Source organism: Ailuropoda melanoleuca, chromosome 3 (genome assembly GCF_002007445.2).
Source record: "Ailuropoda melanoleuca isolate Jingjing chromosome 3, ASM200744v2, whole genome shotgun sequence".
NCBI lineage: Eukaryota > Metazoa > Chordata > Mammalia > Carnivora > Ursidae > Ailuropoda > Ailuropoda melanoleuca.
The window spans coordinates 99,250,883-99,264,487 of NC_048220.1; positions in this window are offsets into that span (position 1 = coordinate 99,250,883).

Consider the following 13,605-nt stretch of genomic DNA (forward strand, 5'->3'; position numbering starts at 1 on the left):
TTTCTATTATAAGCCCACTCAGATCTTTGGAAAGTATATGAGGCAAAAATAATAACAGTAACAAATGTCCCCTGGGCCTCACTTTCACTATCTGTCAAAGAAAAGGTTGCACTAGATGATTATTTATGGATTTAAAATATCTAATAGTTTGGTGCAAAGAAGAATGAAACTTCTAGCAAAACACAGTTGAAAACTTATGGTAAGTCCTCTAAATGAAGACTTTCAACATAAACTATTAAGAACATCTTAGTATAGCAATATATCTTAAGTTTATTTGGAAGACTCATTAAAATAACCCAGCTTCAAGCACTCTGCAGCTCCCATCAAGAGATGGAGTCTTTCTCTCCATGCCTTGAATCTGCATTGGCTTCGTGACTTGTTTTGATCAGTAGAATGCAGCAGAAGTAACATTATCATTTCTAAGCACAGGCCTTAAGGGGATTCTCATCTGTTCTCATCTTTTTGGGATAAACCCATCACCATGTGAAGAAGCCCAAGCCAGCTTCCTTGGGGATGAGAGACCATATGGAGGCCCATCCAACAGCCAATATCAACCCCCAGATATGCAAATGAGGCCACGCTGGATCACCAGCCTACCCTAAGCCACCAACTCCTATGTGACCACAAGAATGAGTCCAGTTAAGCCTGGCAAAAGAACCCAGTCCAAACTGCTGAACCACAGAATCATAAGCTCATAAATAATTATTGCTTTAAACCACTGAGTTTTGGGTGGTTTGTTACACAGCAATAGCTAACTGATATCATTATTATGCTCATTATTATTTCATTTGATACTCTTCACAACTCTGTGAAATAAGCAAGATTGATAATATCCCCATTAATGAAATAAGAAAATAGACTGTATTTCTTCTTTGTCACAGTGGACTCTCAAATGGAGTGTGTGGAAAATGACTCAAACAGATATGGAAACAGTACAGCTTGTTTTTACCCTTATTTTCATTAAAAAAAAAAGGAAACAAATGGAACTTTACTGATATCAATATACAGCAAGTGAGCAACATGTATATAATTTATCACAATTGTGCATACATTAGAGATGCATGCTCAAAGATGTTTCATTGATAGTGATGTGACATGAAAAAGTTTGTAAACAACCACCATAAGCAAAGTGGTAGAAGAGAATAGTTTGGAATACAGGCTGTAAACATCATTATCCCTACCTGGACTGTAGGACCTCCAAACTCAAAGAACAGGAAGAATTGAGCAGAATTTAAAAATGAATAGAAGATTTGCTACAGCAAATGAAAGAAGTTCCAATGACTAATTGCTTTCCTTTGAGGAATTAGGCATGATAGTTAAAAATTCAAATTATATAGTTTTCTAAAGCATAAATAAAATATCTCAGTGTGAAAGGAATGCATTTTTTAAAAGCAGAATAGATTAATTTAAATTATACCCTGGTGGGCATTTCATAATTAGGTTTATATATGATTGCATCTGGAAAACATCATTCTTCTCAATAGGAAAATTATGCAATATGTATTGTATTGTGGGAGAATCACATGAAATTATTTTGCTTCTCCCATCAGCATGAAGGTCCTAACTTGCTTCAAGAATAATTATGAAACTATCCTATCATATATGTTATATGGAATAAAAAATATTGGTGCCCAAATTCTGTATACAGCAGATAGGAACAAAATTGTTTGGTGGAATTCAATTGAAAATTCATTGAACTTCAACCACGTTCTCTAAACAATGTCAACGGGGAAAAGACATTGGAATCCAGTTTTGTGATCAGCTAGCCAAGCATTTTTACATGGCTGTGTTTATCAGGAATTATGAGGATTAACTGATTTAATACATACGAAACTCTTAGAATAATGGCACATAAAAATACTCAATGCAGGTTACAAATTATGAGAACAGGAATAGGAATAAATATGTAATCTTTGAGGAACATTTGGATTGGCCCATTTCCTTTGTCTTCACACATACCCAGTAGTTCCAGGTAGCAGCCGTTGTCAGCCTGAGTGCTTAGAACTGACCATCATCGAAGGCAATCTTCCCAGAATCCATAATTTTACAGATGAGGAAGCAAGCTCACGGAAATTAAATGACTTGTCCATGAAAACTCACATCAGAGTCTAAAGGTCTCCTAAGTATTTGCTCTTTCTATATATCAGGCTACTTACAATCATCATTCTAGGACAGATGCAATTTTATATTAGAGCTAACGTGAATCTCAGAAGTAACCTCACAGACCCTTTGGAGTCCTCTCCCTTCGTCCAGGTTCCAGGATGAGGGACCTGCCAGTTTATAACCAATGTCCCATGACCCCAAAGCCCTGATATGATATGACTCCCTTGTTCACACACACATAAACACCTATAAGTGGCTTTATAGAAGACCCCAGTAAAGCTTCACCAAGCAACACCTTCGCCTATATTAAGTGTAACAAACACACCATCAGTTCATACACACTGTGAAGGACAGGCAAAATAAAGTATATTTCAGAGTTTAGCCCAGTTTGGGCTTTCCTTTAATACAGTGGCTCTCAACTGGGGGTGATTTTCCCCCAAGAGGACACTTGACAATACCTAGAGACAAATGGGGAGGTGGAGGTGTATTAATGGCTTCTAGTAGATAGAGGTTAGGGGTGCTGCTAACATCCTACAAAGCACAGGACAGCCCTCCACAGCAAAGAACAATCCAACTCCAAAGCTAGCTACTGTCACAGTTAGGAAACCCTGCTTTAGTAACTATAAACCCAGGTGCCCCTATAAGAACACAGACACTTCTTGCTGACATTAGGCAACTTGCTTTAACTCTCATGCCCTCTTTTTGATTTGTCAATAAAATGGGGGTAATAATAATACTTATCTTACAAAATCCTTGTGAGGATTGAACAGGAAGTTCTATGTTAAAGCCTCGCTATAGTGCCTGCCTTGCAATAAACAGCTGACTCATTCATTCAGTAAATACATATTGAGCCACAAGACGCAGTGGACATAAGGGTGTGTGAAAACACTCGTTGTCTCTGTGTTCAGGGAGCCACTGTTTAGAGGGGGAGACAGACATTAATCAGAGTCACACAAACAATAAAAATTCACTGTCATTATTGTTGTTATTAATGAGAGAATTTCCTCCTTTTGTGGACGTCCCCATGCTTCTACTCCTAAGCTTTTTCTGTGATTTTTCTGATATAATCCAAGAAGGGCTAATACCAAAGGTGAGTGGGCTAAAAGTCTTCCATGCCCACAATGGGATGAAGAGCAGGAAAGCTCTTTGCTCATCTGTCAGCTTTTCGACCTCTGAGAGAAGCTGCCCCCAACTTCTAATTGTCTGCTCCAAACTCCACAGTGTCTGGGGAAGGGGCACGTGATCCACAGGCAGCCCTGCCACCGTGCTGCGTTGCTATAGTAAGGATGCCCTTTATTGATCAGACTTGCCTGGAGTCATGTAACTCCCCAGACTGCTGCTGGGCTCCCCAAGGGGCAGTTGGCAGGCAGCAGCGTCTCTCTGGACCAAGGCTGATCCCCAGCCCTGCCCTCTCTCCCACTCTGGACACATGAAGGCTGCCCACAAAAGCACCTAATGCTTCTTTGTAGTGTCTTGTCATTCACACACTAATTTGAAGTCACAGATCAAAACTAGATAGAGACACCAGGGAAAAGAGATTTGAAGATTCCCTGCCTTCCCTAAAGCGACACTGCAGTCTTGCATCAGCAGCCAACAAACTCCGTTGTTTTCCCCAGAGAATCTCTCTCCTACCCTTTAATTTCACCACTTTCCAGAGTCTCTCCATCTTGCCAACATTTTTATTACAGGAAGTTTGACACCGTATCTTAGAAGAAGTGCAATATGTCTGCTACCGATTAGAAAGTCGATGCCCCGAGAGGTTAACGGACTTGCTCAAAGGTCACAATCTGGTTAGTAACCACACATCCCAGAGACATACCCAGTTTCTCTAGTATCCTCAGAGAATTAAGCAGCCAGAAGATGTTTCCCAAATACTTTCCTTTTTTTTTTTATTTTCTAGCTTTTTAAAAGCCTTCCTATAAATATTTCCTATAAATATTTGCATAGAAATATAGGTGAGGGGTCATTATTTCTAAAAATAGGGCATTAAAGTTTTCTTGCTTTCTCAGAACTCCAAATGTCATTGAATATTCACATTTATCTATTGAACACCCCCCTCCCCACCACCACCACCACCACCACATGTGTTGGTGATCTGAGTTGACTGTGGGTACTTGTTGGTGAGGGTGCTCAGGCAGAGTGGTCACATAACTGAGTAAAAAATCTTCTAGCAAGTCAGCAAAACAGCCAGAATTGGGGGCTTTAGCTAATGCAAAATTCTTTCAGCCAAAGAAGAAAAATATACAGGAAGGATTCTTCAGTGTTCTATCCCATACCTGTGGCAGGCATTGCTAATTGATCACAGCACCTGTTCCTTGCAGGCATAGATTCAGCCTCAGAATCATTCTTAAGACCATGGTCCACACAGCTGTTGCCCATCAGCCAGTTCAACTTAATATGTGGTGACATGGGAAAGCCTCTTCAAGCAGAGTCCATTCACGTGAGACTTAAAGATGAAATGAAGACAGATATGAGAAGAATCAGAGGAAGAGCATTCTAGGTAGAGGAAACAACACATGAAAAAGTGACAAATGTGAAATGATACTGACATATTCAAAGAACTGGAAGAAGGAATTCTGGTTGTACTGCAATGAGCAAGGAAAGGAGTCGCAGGGGATAAATGTAGACTAGGCGGGACGTCAGGGGATTGTCCTCAACCATTCAATCACCTCCTACCACATTAGTGTGAATTAACTTACCTCATTCATAGGTAGAGGATAATACAAAGGAGACAAAAAGTACAAGAAATCTGCCCAAGGAATACAGTTTGAAGAGAAGATCTGGACACTGGGGCTCCTGGGTGGCTCAGTCGGTTAAGCGTCCGCCTTTGGCTCAGGTCATGATCCCAGGGTCCTGGGATCAAGGCCCACATTGGGTTCCCTGCTCAGCAGGGGAGTCTGCTTCTCCCTCTCCCTCTGTCCATCCACCTGCATGTGCTCTCTCTCTCTCAAATAAATAAATATAAAATCTTAAAAAAAGAAGAAAATCTGGACACCAAAAAGAAGATAGCAGCCCTGAGCATCTTGCCAGAAACAAAGAATCACTGTCAGCTGGCTGAGGATGTTGACAATCAACTGTTACCAGTCAGGATTCAATCAGAGAACCAGAACCAGGAGAAGGGATATGTATGTGTGTATATATGTATATGTACATATTATAGGATATATTACCAGAATTTAACTTTACATAATTGTGGTAGATTGTTAAACAGACTTTGTAAAGCTGTGGTCTTTCCTTCTCATGCTCAATCATAGAGCCAGGGAAGGGAAGATTACATAAAGTGAACAAAGACAAGCTGGAAGCCACTGCATGAGCTGGAGCCCACAAGGAAGAACTGGAGCCCATGTAAGTTCTCATCGCTTCTGACCTAGATGGTGTGGACTTCCTGCAGAAGCCAAGGTCTTTCATCATGGATCTAAACACACACATTGCCCAAAAGTTAGAAAAACTGAAGGAGGGTCCCCAAGAAGAAGGAACAGTTGGAGACCTGCCTGACTGCTGCTTCATGCAAAGGGGGTGATCCTTCAGATAAGGCATAATGTGTGAAAACTACAGAATGGCTACCGCTTCATCTCCAACCTCCAAATCTCACATAAGGATCCTCTCTGTGGCCCACCCCAACTGAACACATACCAAGAAGAGGATCTGGGGGCTCAAGGTTCAGCCTAGCAAGTTACTGTATTACAAAGCCATCCATCAACTGAAAGATGGACTAGTAATGACTGTTCTTGCCTACCACAGCACCCCCTTCTACTCTTCTCTACAGTCCCACACAGCCTGACCATCTCTAGATACAGATGATGAGACTAGGAATGACACTTGACCCAATGACACTTGAAAACAATCCATGAGCTCACTGAACCATTTGTTATTCTCTCTCTGTCTCTCTATCTCTGTCTCTCTCTCTCTCTCCTTTGAACCAAGAAGCATAGAGAGACTCCATTGGTTAGATGTCTGAGGGGGTTTGTAGGGGTTGAGGACAGTAGAGACTGAGTAGAATTTGACAGATCCTTTCAGACCCTGTGCAATCAGGGAGAGCTGGAACAGAGAGACCAGTAATAATGACAGAGACTCTGTGATGCTTGAAAAACACAAAGGCCCCTCAGTTCCTGGTTTTCTCTGAGGGGCCCAACTGTACTTTGCTTTCTGTGTAAACACATGATGGCCAATGGCAATAAAAACCTCCACTTTCACCTTCACTTTTGTCAGTGGGGCTGTTTCTGGGTTTTGCAGACAATCTGTCCCTAAGTCAGACAGTGGAAGTTGAAGTCAATCTGTACTTGCTTCCCAGTTCTCCCTAGTTACCATATTCAGTGACCCAGACAGCACAAGTTAGAAGTGCTTCAACTCACACTCACGAAGACGTGCCATGAAGTCACAGCAACAAGGAGGAAATAGGAAAAAAAAAAAAAAAAAAAGTGAGAGCCGAAGGAGTCACGGAAACATCTCCCTCCTGTGCTGAGTGCTGGGCACATCACGTCATGTCAGCAGAGGCTTCATAAGGTAGTGAGAGGGGGGCAATTTCAACTCACTGCTACTCCTGAAATGCGCACTTGAGAGATGGCGCTCTTCCCAGAGCTGTCAATCTTCCAGCATTCACGATCCTGAAAATCTATTTAATAGAACATTTTAAAGTAACTTTTTCAAAACTTTATGCCAAAAAGAAAAAAAGAAAAAGAAAGAGCAAAGTGCTAATTGCACTTTAGTGCTTCAGGTGCTTTTCAGTCCAGGATCTCAGAGTACTTGATGAACTCTTATTTCACACAACCTTGCTTCACCCCTTAGTGGGAACAGATCAGTATTGTTGAGTTCATTTTACAATATGGAGAAACTGAGGCCCTACTCAAAAAAGAAGAGAATGTCACTGCTTCCAAAGTTCGACTTCAAGAGGAATTAAGGGAAAATGTGGCTCATTTAGATCAAAGGCCTTATAATTGCCTCAGACTGAGATACCATGTCACACACACCTCAGTTGCAAATACTTCACTCAAGATGTCAGTTTCACTGGTCAGTATGCCTTTGCCACAAGCTTGAAGACACGCAGGCAGCTGATAGCTCACATCCCTACAATTCTACAAACAAAAATGGAAAGAAAGTGCATTTATCACCCAAGCTTCTTTTTTCTAAAAATCCCAAGGAAGAACTCTGACTGAATGGTTTGGGTCTGCATGCCCACGCCTGAACCAACTGTTGAGGTCAGAGAAATGAATACTGTGATTGGCCAGGCCTAGATCACATAGATCACACCCCATGGCCAATGGGAGCATGGAATACCACCCAAAAAAGAGGATTAGCCAAGATAGAACCGGCAGAAGAATTGTGGCCTGAGCAGCCATCCCAAACTGTGTCTTCAAGAAAACTTCTACCGCAGCAAAAAAAGGTAGCCAAATACACACATCTTTTCCTCTCCCTATCTTAAGCCCCTCTAAGATGAAGACAACTTGCTGCTAAATCTATGTGTGTGCACACACTTGATTCCTTAGGGTAAAATCTTAGCAGTGGCACACTTGGGTCAAACAGTACTTACAATTTTTGCAGACCTCCTTGCTGACCTGCTTTTCAGAAAGGGGCTACAAATTTACATTCCCACCAGTATGTGAATGTATTATCATTATTCTTTTTATCTGCTTCCTAAAGAAAAGGCAAGCATACCATAAAATGGCCAGAAGGAGCAAGTGAAACAAAAAAGAAGGAAAGGATCCAAATAAATTACCATTTAGACAACCAAGATCTGAACAACTGAGAAATGTTTGTCCTGACGAGGTATGAATCAAATCAGGGGAAAGACAGATGATGCTGGATCCTATCTATGAGTAAGGGCCATGACCTTTCAGAATCAAGCAGCAATGTGAACAAGAAGTGTCCCTCATGTCAGGCAGCTGAGCATTTAGAAGTAGCTGGCCATGCATAGCTTACGTCCCCAGTCTCCTCTGACAAGAAAGCCAGATGAACTCCTGGCAGCATGTAGATGGAATTATATTTCTCAAGGATCACAGCCCATTGAAGCCAGGGCAACATACCTGTCAAAGGCACACTCTGCCCCATAACTGCCCGATGAACTGTGGGCTAATTGCCATTGCCAAAAATAATCTCCACAGATTACAGCAAGCATCATAAATAACAAGGGGCTCTGTGATGGTGCATTATGACAAGGTCTCAATCGCTCTTATCTTTTACTAGAGTGGAGCTTGTGCATTCGTGTTACTAATGAATCTTTTTCATTTGTGCAAGTGATGTTTCCATTTGACAATGACATGAACATAAAGTGGAGGTTAATTTACTCCATTGCGAGAGGTTCATTATTTAACCTGACGTTGAGGACAAAACAATGTAGCTTAATAGATGACAAACAGAAATTAGTTGTGATGAATTTTGCCATTTAATTCTAGCAGGCTCACTGAATGTGAGCCTGCTAGAATTAACTCTGCAAGAAAGCCAGAGTTAACCTCTCTGTGGGTGGGGTTTGCTCACTCTGCTATTTCCAGGGTATCACCCAAGGATCAAGAAACTTCCATTGGGAGCTTCCAGTGGAAACGAGCAATGTCCAGTTATATAAAAGACTTTGGAGGCTAATGGTGATACGCTGTCATTAGGTCAAGTTTTATAGGATTGCTTTCCTTTAACACCAGATAAACGATTGACTTACAATGCTAGACCCAAGAAGTCGTATTGAATTTTGATAGCTGTTAGCGTTGGCCTCTAAAACCCTATGCTTGTGCCTTTTTGTTCTTCCACATGAAGGTAGCTGAGCAGTAACAGGAATGAGCTATAATTCTATAATCAAACAGCCTGTGTTTGAATTCCAGTCCAACCAGTCACCACCTCGATGCGTTTAGGTTAGTTATTCAGCTTTTCCTAGTCTCAGTTTCCTCAACCATAGAATGGGAATGATAATAGTATTTACCTCATAATATAGATCAGACAGGATTCTGAAGAGGGAGAGCTACATAAAACTTGGAATTTTTATGGAGTCAGTGTTCTTGAATAATGGTTAGAAATTCAGTCATTGATTCTGATTTTTTTTTTCCTTTCTGTAGGAAACCCAGGATATGACACATACACCATCACACAATTAGTGTGCTCCTCACCCCAACGGCATCTGCATTTGTACACGCCTTCTCGCTGTAGAGAGAAAGACTGTCCCCAGGCTGAGGAATTTTAGGTTCAATTGATTAGGTAAAGAAGGAAAGAAAGGGGGCGCCTGGGTGGCACAGCGGTTAAGCGTCTGCCTTTGGCTCAGGGCGTGATCCCGGCGTTATGGGATCGAGCCCCACATCAGGCTCCTCTGCTATGAGCCTGCTTCTTCCTCTCCCACTCCCCGTGCTTGTGTTCCCTCTCTCGCTGGCTGTCTCTATCTCTGTCGAATAAATAAAAATAAAATCTTTAAAAAAAAAAAAAAGAAGGAAAGAAAGGATGAGACCATTTTAGGCAAAAAGGACTGCTATGCAAAGGCTCTGTGTTAGTAAGAAGTGTGGGAAATAAAGAAATCCAGTATGTTCAGAGTGTAGAAATCCAGAAGGTCATATAGGAGAAATAGACAGGGCCAAGATTTTGCAGACCTTTGAAGGCCAAGGTGAAGGGTTCTTGTCTTTATCCACAGAGCAATGCCTGGAAGGCCAATGTCCTAAACAGAGTCATAGTATGTTTAGATTTCACTTTGGAATCCAGAGATCACTCTGGAACTAGTATGAATAGCTTTGGATGTAGGCAAGAGTAGATGCAGTCAGGCCAGGCTGGAAGCTACTACAGTGGCCCAGACAAAGATGGCAATAACTTTAGATGAAGTGTTGGTAGATAAAGAGAAGTAGAAAGATTTGATAAGTATGGAGGAGGTAAAATTAAATAGACTTGGCAATGGACTGGATATGGGGATAAAGAAGGGGCTATCGATGATTTCATGAGTCACTGAGCTCAGCACACTTGTTTAGAAATAAAAGAATAAGTCTCAAGGAGAGTAAATTTATTTTCCATAAATCAACATACATCTATTAGTGACTGAGTTTATAACATGTGCTTATGTGTATGTGGCATCTATACTTGTGATTTGTGTATATAAGCGAGAAAAAGAGAAAAAGGTGTTTGTGTGTATACTGTGTATTCATACACACATACCCAGGATATATTATTTAGATAAACTAAAAATTTGAGCACTCCTTTATCTCTAAATAAAAGTTAGAAATCCTATGCCCATCTCTCATCTCTATTAACTGCATGCCCGTGACATATTACTCCTTTTCTGTGCTTATTTTTCTAAACTGCAGAGTGTATATACAACCTTCTATATACTTTCTTTTATCTCTCCAGTGTGTGGTCACCTCATTTTATTGTTATTCTGGCTTCTATTCAATTTATTAGTTTGTGGTCTATGAAAGCATATTTTAATAATTTTGAAGGAATCTTTTCATCATGGAAGCTTGTCTAAAGAAGGCCTGAAATAATCAGTATTTCAGATTTTTACTACTCTCCAGCCCCTTCCCCCACCACGCACACATACTCATATATGTTTTGCTATTTTAAAGAAAGAGATTTAACAGCCATAAGGCACTTTTAAAAATAACATTCACATCTGGGCTGACCACCTGTATGCCAAAATTTAGCTTGATGTTAATTAAAACAGGCATGTTATAAACCTCAGGAAATGGCAGCTGACCCCTAACTATGAATGTAATGCTATAATAATACGTAGTAAAAATAAGACATTTTGAGGCTGTTGCCCAAACCACTCATGCATTAAAATTCTCACCACTGTATACCCTGCAAGAGGACGGGTAAATCAACTGCAGAAATGGTCCAACCAAAAAATAATAATGATAACAATTCAAGGGTAAGAACCATTCATTCTTTCAACAGATGGCTGTGCTGGACAGACATCAGCATTCTGCCTCATGAGGAAGATTCTGTGTGGAGTTTGGAAGACTGATTAGCTCTATCCTGCCAGATATGATAATAATGATATCAATGCAGCTGATGTTTACTGAACCTTTTAGTCTGACTCTTGCACTGTGTTAGGCACTTAACACAGATGACTTCATTTAATCATACTAACTACCCTACGAGGTAGGTGCTATGATTATCCCCATTTTACAGATGAGGAAACAAAGGCTTGTGAGATTTAGTTACCCTCTCTGGGTGGTACAGTGGCAGAGCTGGCAGTGGAATACAGGCCCTCTAACCCCATGGCCCACGTGTGTCACAATGGCTCTGCATGGCCACAGATGCCTGCCTCCACTCCCGCTTGGAACTTTCCACCTGTAAATTCACCCCATTCTTTTCATACCCACCCACAAGTGACCTCCTGCATTTTCTACCACCTCTTTTCCTGATGCTTTTTTGTCACTTTACTCCCATGTGACCCCAGAGCCTCTCCCATTTCCTTTTCCCTTTCCCCCATCAGCCCCTCTTGAAGCCACTTCTCTTAATTGCCTCTGACACCCAGGCATTTGACAACTCAGGTTTGCTCTGCTTTTCATTTGATCCAGCTATTTGCCACTGCCTCTGAATTCTAAAATTGTCCTCTTTCTCCTTGCACCTTAAATTTTTGCTCCATAAAGCAGGGTATTGGAAATTTGCATTTTAGGACATATATATTTAGAATGCAACCAGGCAGAATAACATATATTTATATTGCAACTGGATATTAAAATACACAGACACTGGCATTAAAAAAAAACAACCCTAGGATTCTCTATTATACAGACTACACCATCAGGAGTGCCCACTGGCACAGTCATGAATAGCACTTGAAGTGGTAAGTCTAAGTTCATGTCTAAAATTTCCATATTCACTTCCAAATGCGTACTTTTAAAAAGTTTTTTTTTAACTTTGCAATTCAACTGTATTGCAGTTTCTGAAGCTACAATAATGATTGTGCAAGGTCCATAAGAGTCATTGAATCCACTGCATATGCAATATGCAACAAGATTTGACCAAACTCTATCCCACAGGTCCTCTAAGGCTTTAGGTATACTATTCTGGACTCCAGCGCTCGGAATCAGTAAGACCAAGGTTTTGCTCACATCTCTACACATATTCATTCAGTGACCTTGGACAAGTCATATAACTTCACTGTGCCTTGGTAAACTATCTTAAAATGTGAATGACTAAATAGAACCCTCCTTGATGAAAATGAAATGAGAGAATACATTTAACATCCCTAATCTAGTTTGTACTCAACAAGTGATATCTGTTGTTTGTGCCAATTCTTTTGTAGTTGTTTTTATACCAGTAGTAGTTGTCCTAGTGTTTATTGCAACAGTGCATCAAAGTTCTGTGCTAGGAAAATTCTGCCTACTCCTTCCGTCATCAGCCACACCAAACTGCTTGTGGTTACCCCCATACACCATATTGCTTCATCTTCTTCTTCTTCTGTGTCTTTTTATATGTTCTTCTCCTTTCCCGGAACTGTCAGTTCCCTATAAATTGGTGTGATGAAGTCCAAATCACTGTCTGAATTTGTGAAATTCACCCCAACTCCTCAAGACAGCCTTAAATGTTCCTTATCCCATTTTTCTTAGAAATGTCTCCCTACTAAACTGAGCTGGTCAAGAACAGGGACTATGTTTTATTTTATTTTTTGGTGTTATATTCCCAACACTTGGCATAGTGGCTGGTGTAGTGTAGAGACCTATGGAAGAAGCTTTGGCATCAAGGAACAGAAAACCCCACCTCAATCTGGCAGAGCATTAAGGAACTGTGCCATCTTATACAACACTAAGTACAGAGGCAGGGTGGGATCCAGGGCTCATGTAATGATTCAACATCCACATCAAGAACCTGGCTCTTCCCACCTTCCTACTGCCATCTAAGTGAGGTGGCCTTGCCTTCAGGTGGAGTCTTCATGGGCATAAGATGGCTGCCACAGTTCCAGGCCTCTCATCCAGGTGTAATAATAACCAAGAAGAAAGGAACCACTTTTTCCTGTGTCTTTTTAGAGTAGCCAGAACCATTTCCCAGAAGCCCTCAGCATACTTCTGATATTTCATTTCCCAGGATTAGGTTTTATGTTCATTCTCAAACCATTCACTCGCAGGGGAAATGAGATTACCATGATTACTGTAGGCTAGGGATCAGCAAACTTTTTCTGAAAAGAGGCAGATTGTAAAGATTTTAGGCATAGAGAACCATACAGTCTCATTGCAACTATTCAATGTGCCCTTACAGCACAAAAGCACCCATATATAATGTGTAAATAAATGAGTGCTGTTATGTTATGTTCCAGTAAAACTATTTATGGACACTGAAATTCAAATTTTATATAATATTCATGTGTCATGAAATAGTCTTCTTTTGAATGTTTTTCAACTATTTATAAAAATGTTGATACCATTCTTTGCTTGAAGGCCACACAAAAGCAGACAGCAGGTCAGATTCGGCCCAACGTCTATAGTTTGCCAACACTTGGCTTACAGTATTTGGAGTCAAATGTATGTTTAAGTGCCATCTACCATAATTTCCAAAGTGCATAATAAATATTTTAAAAATTAAAGGAATAAGTGTTTCATG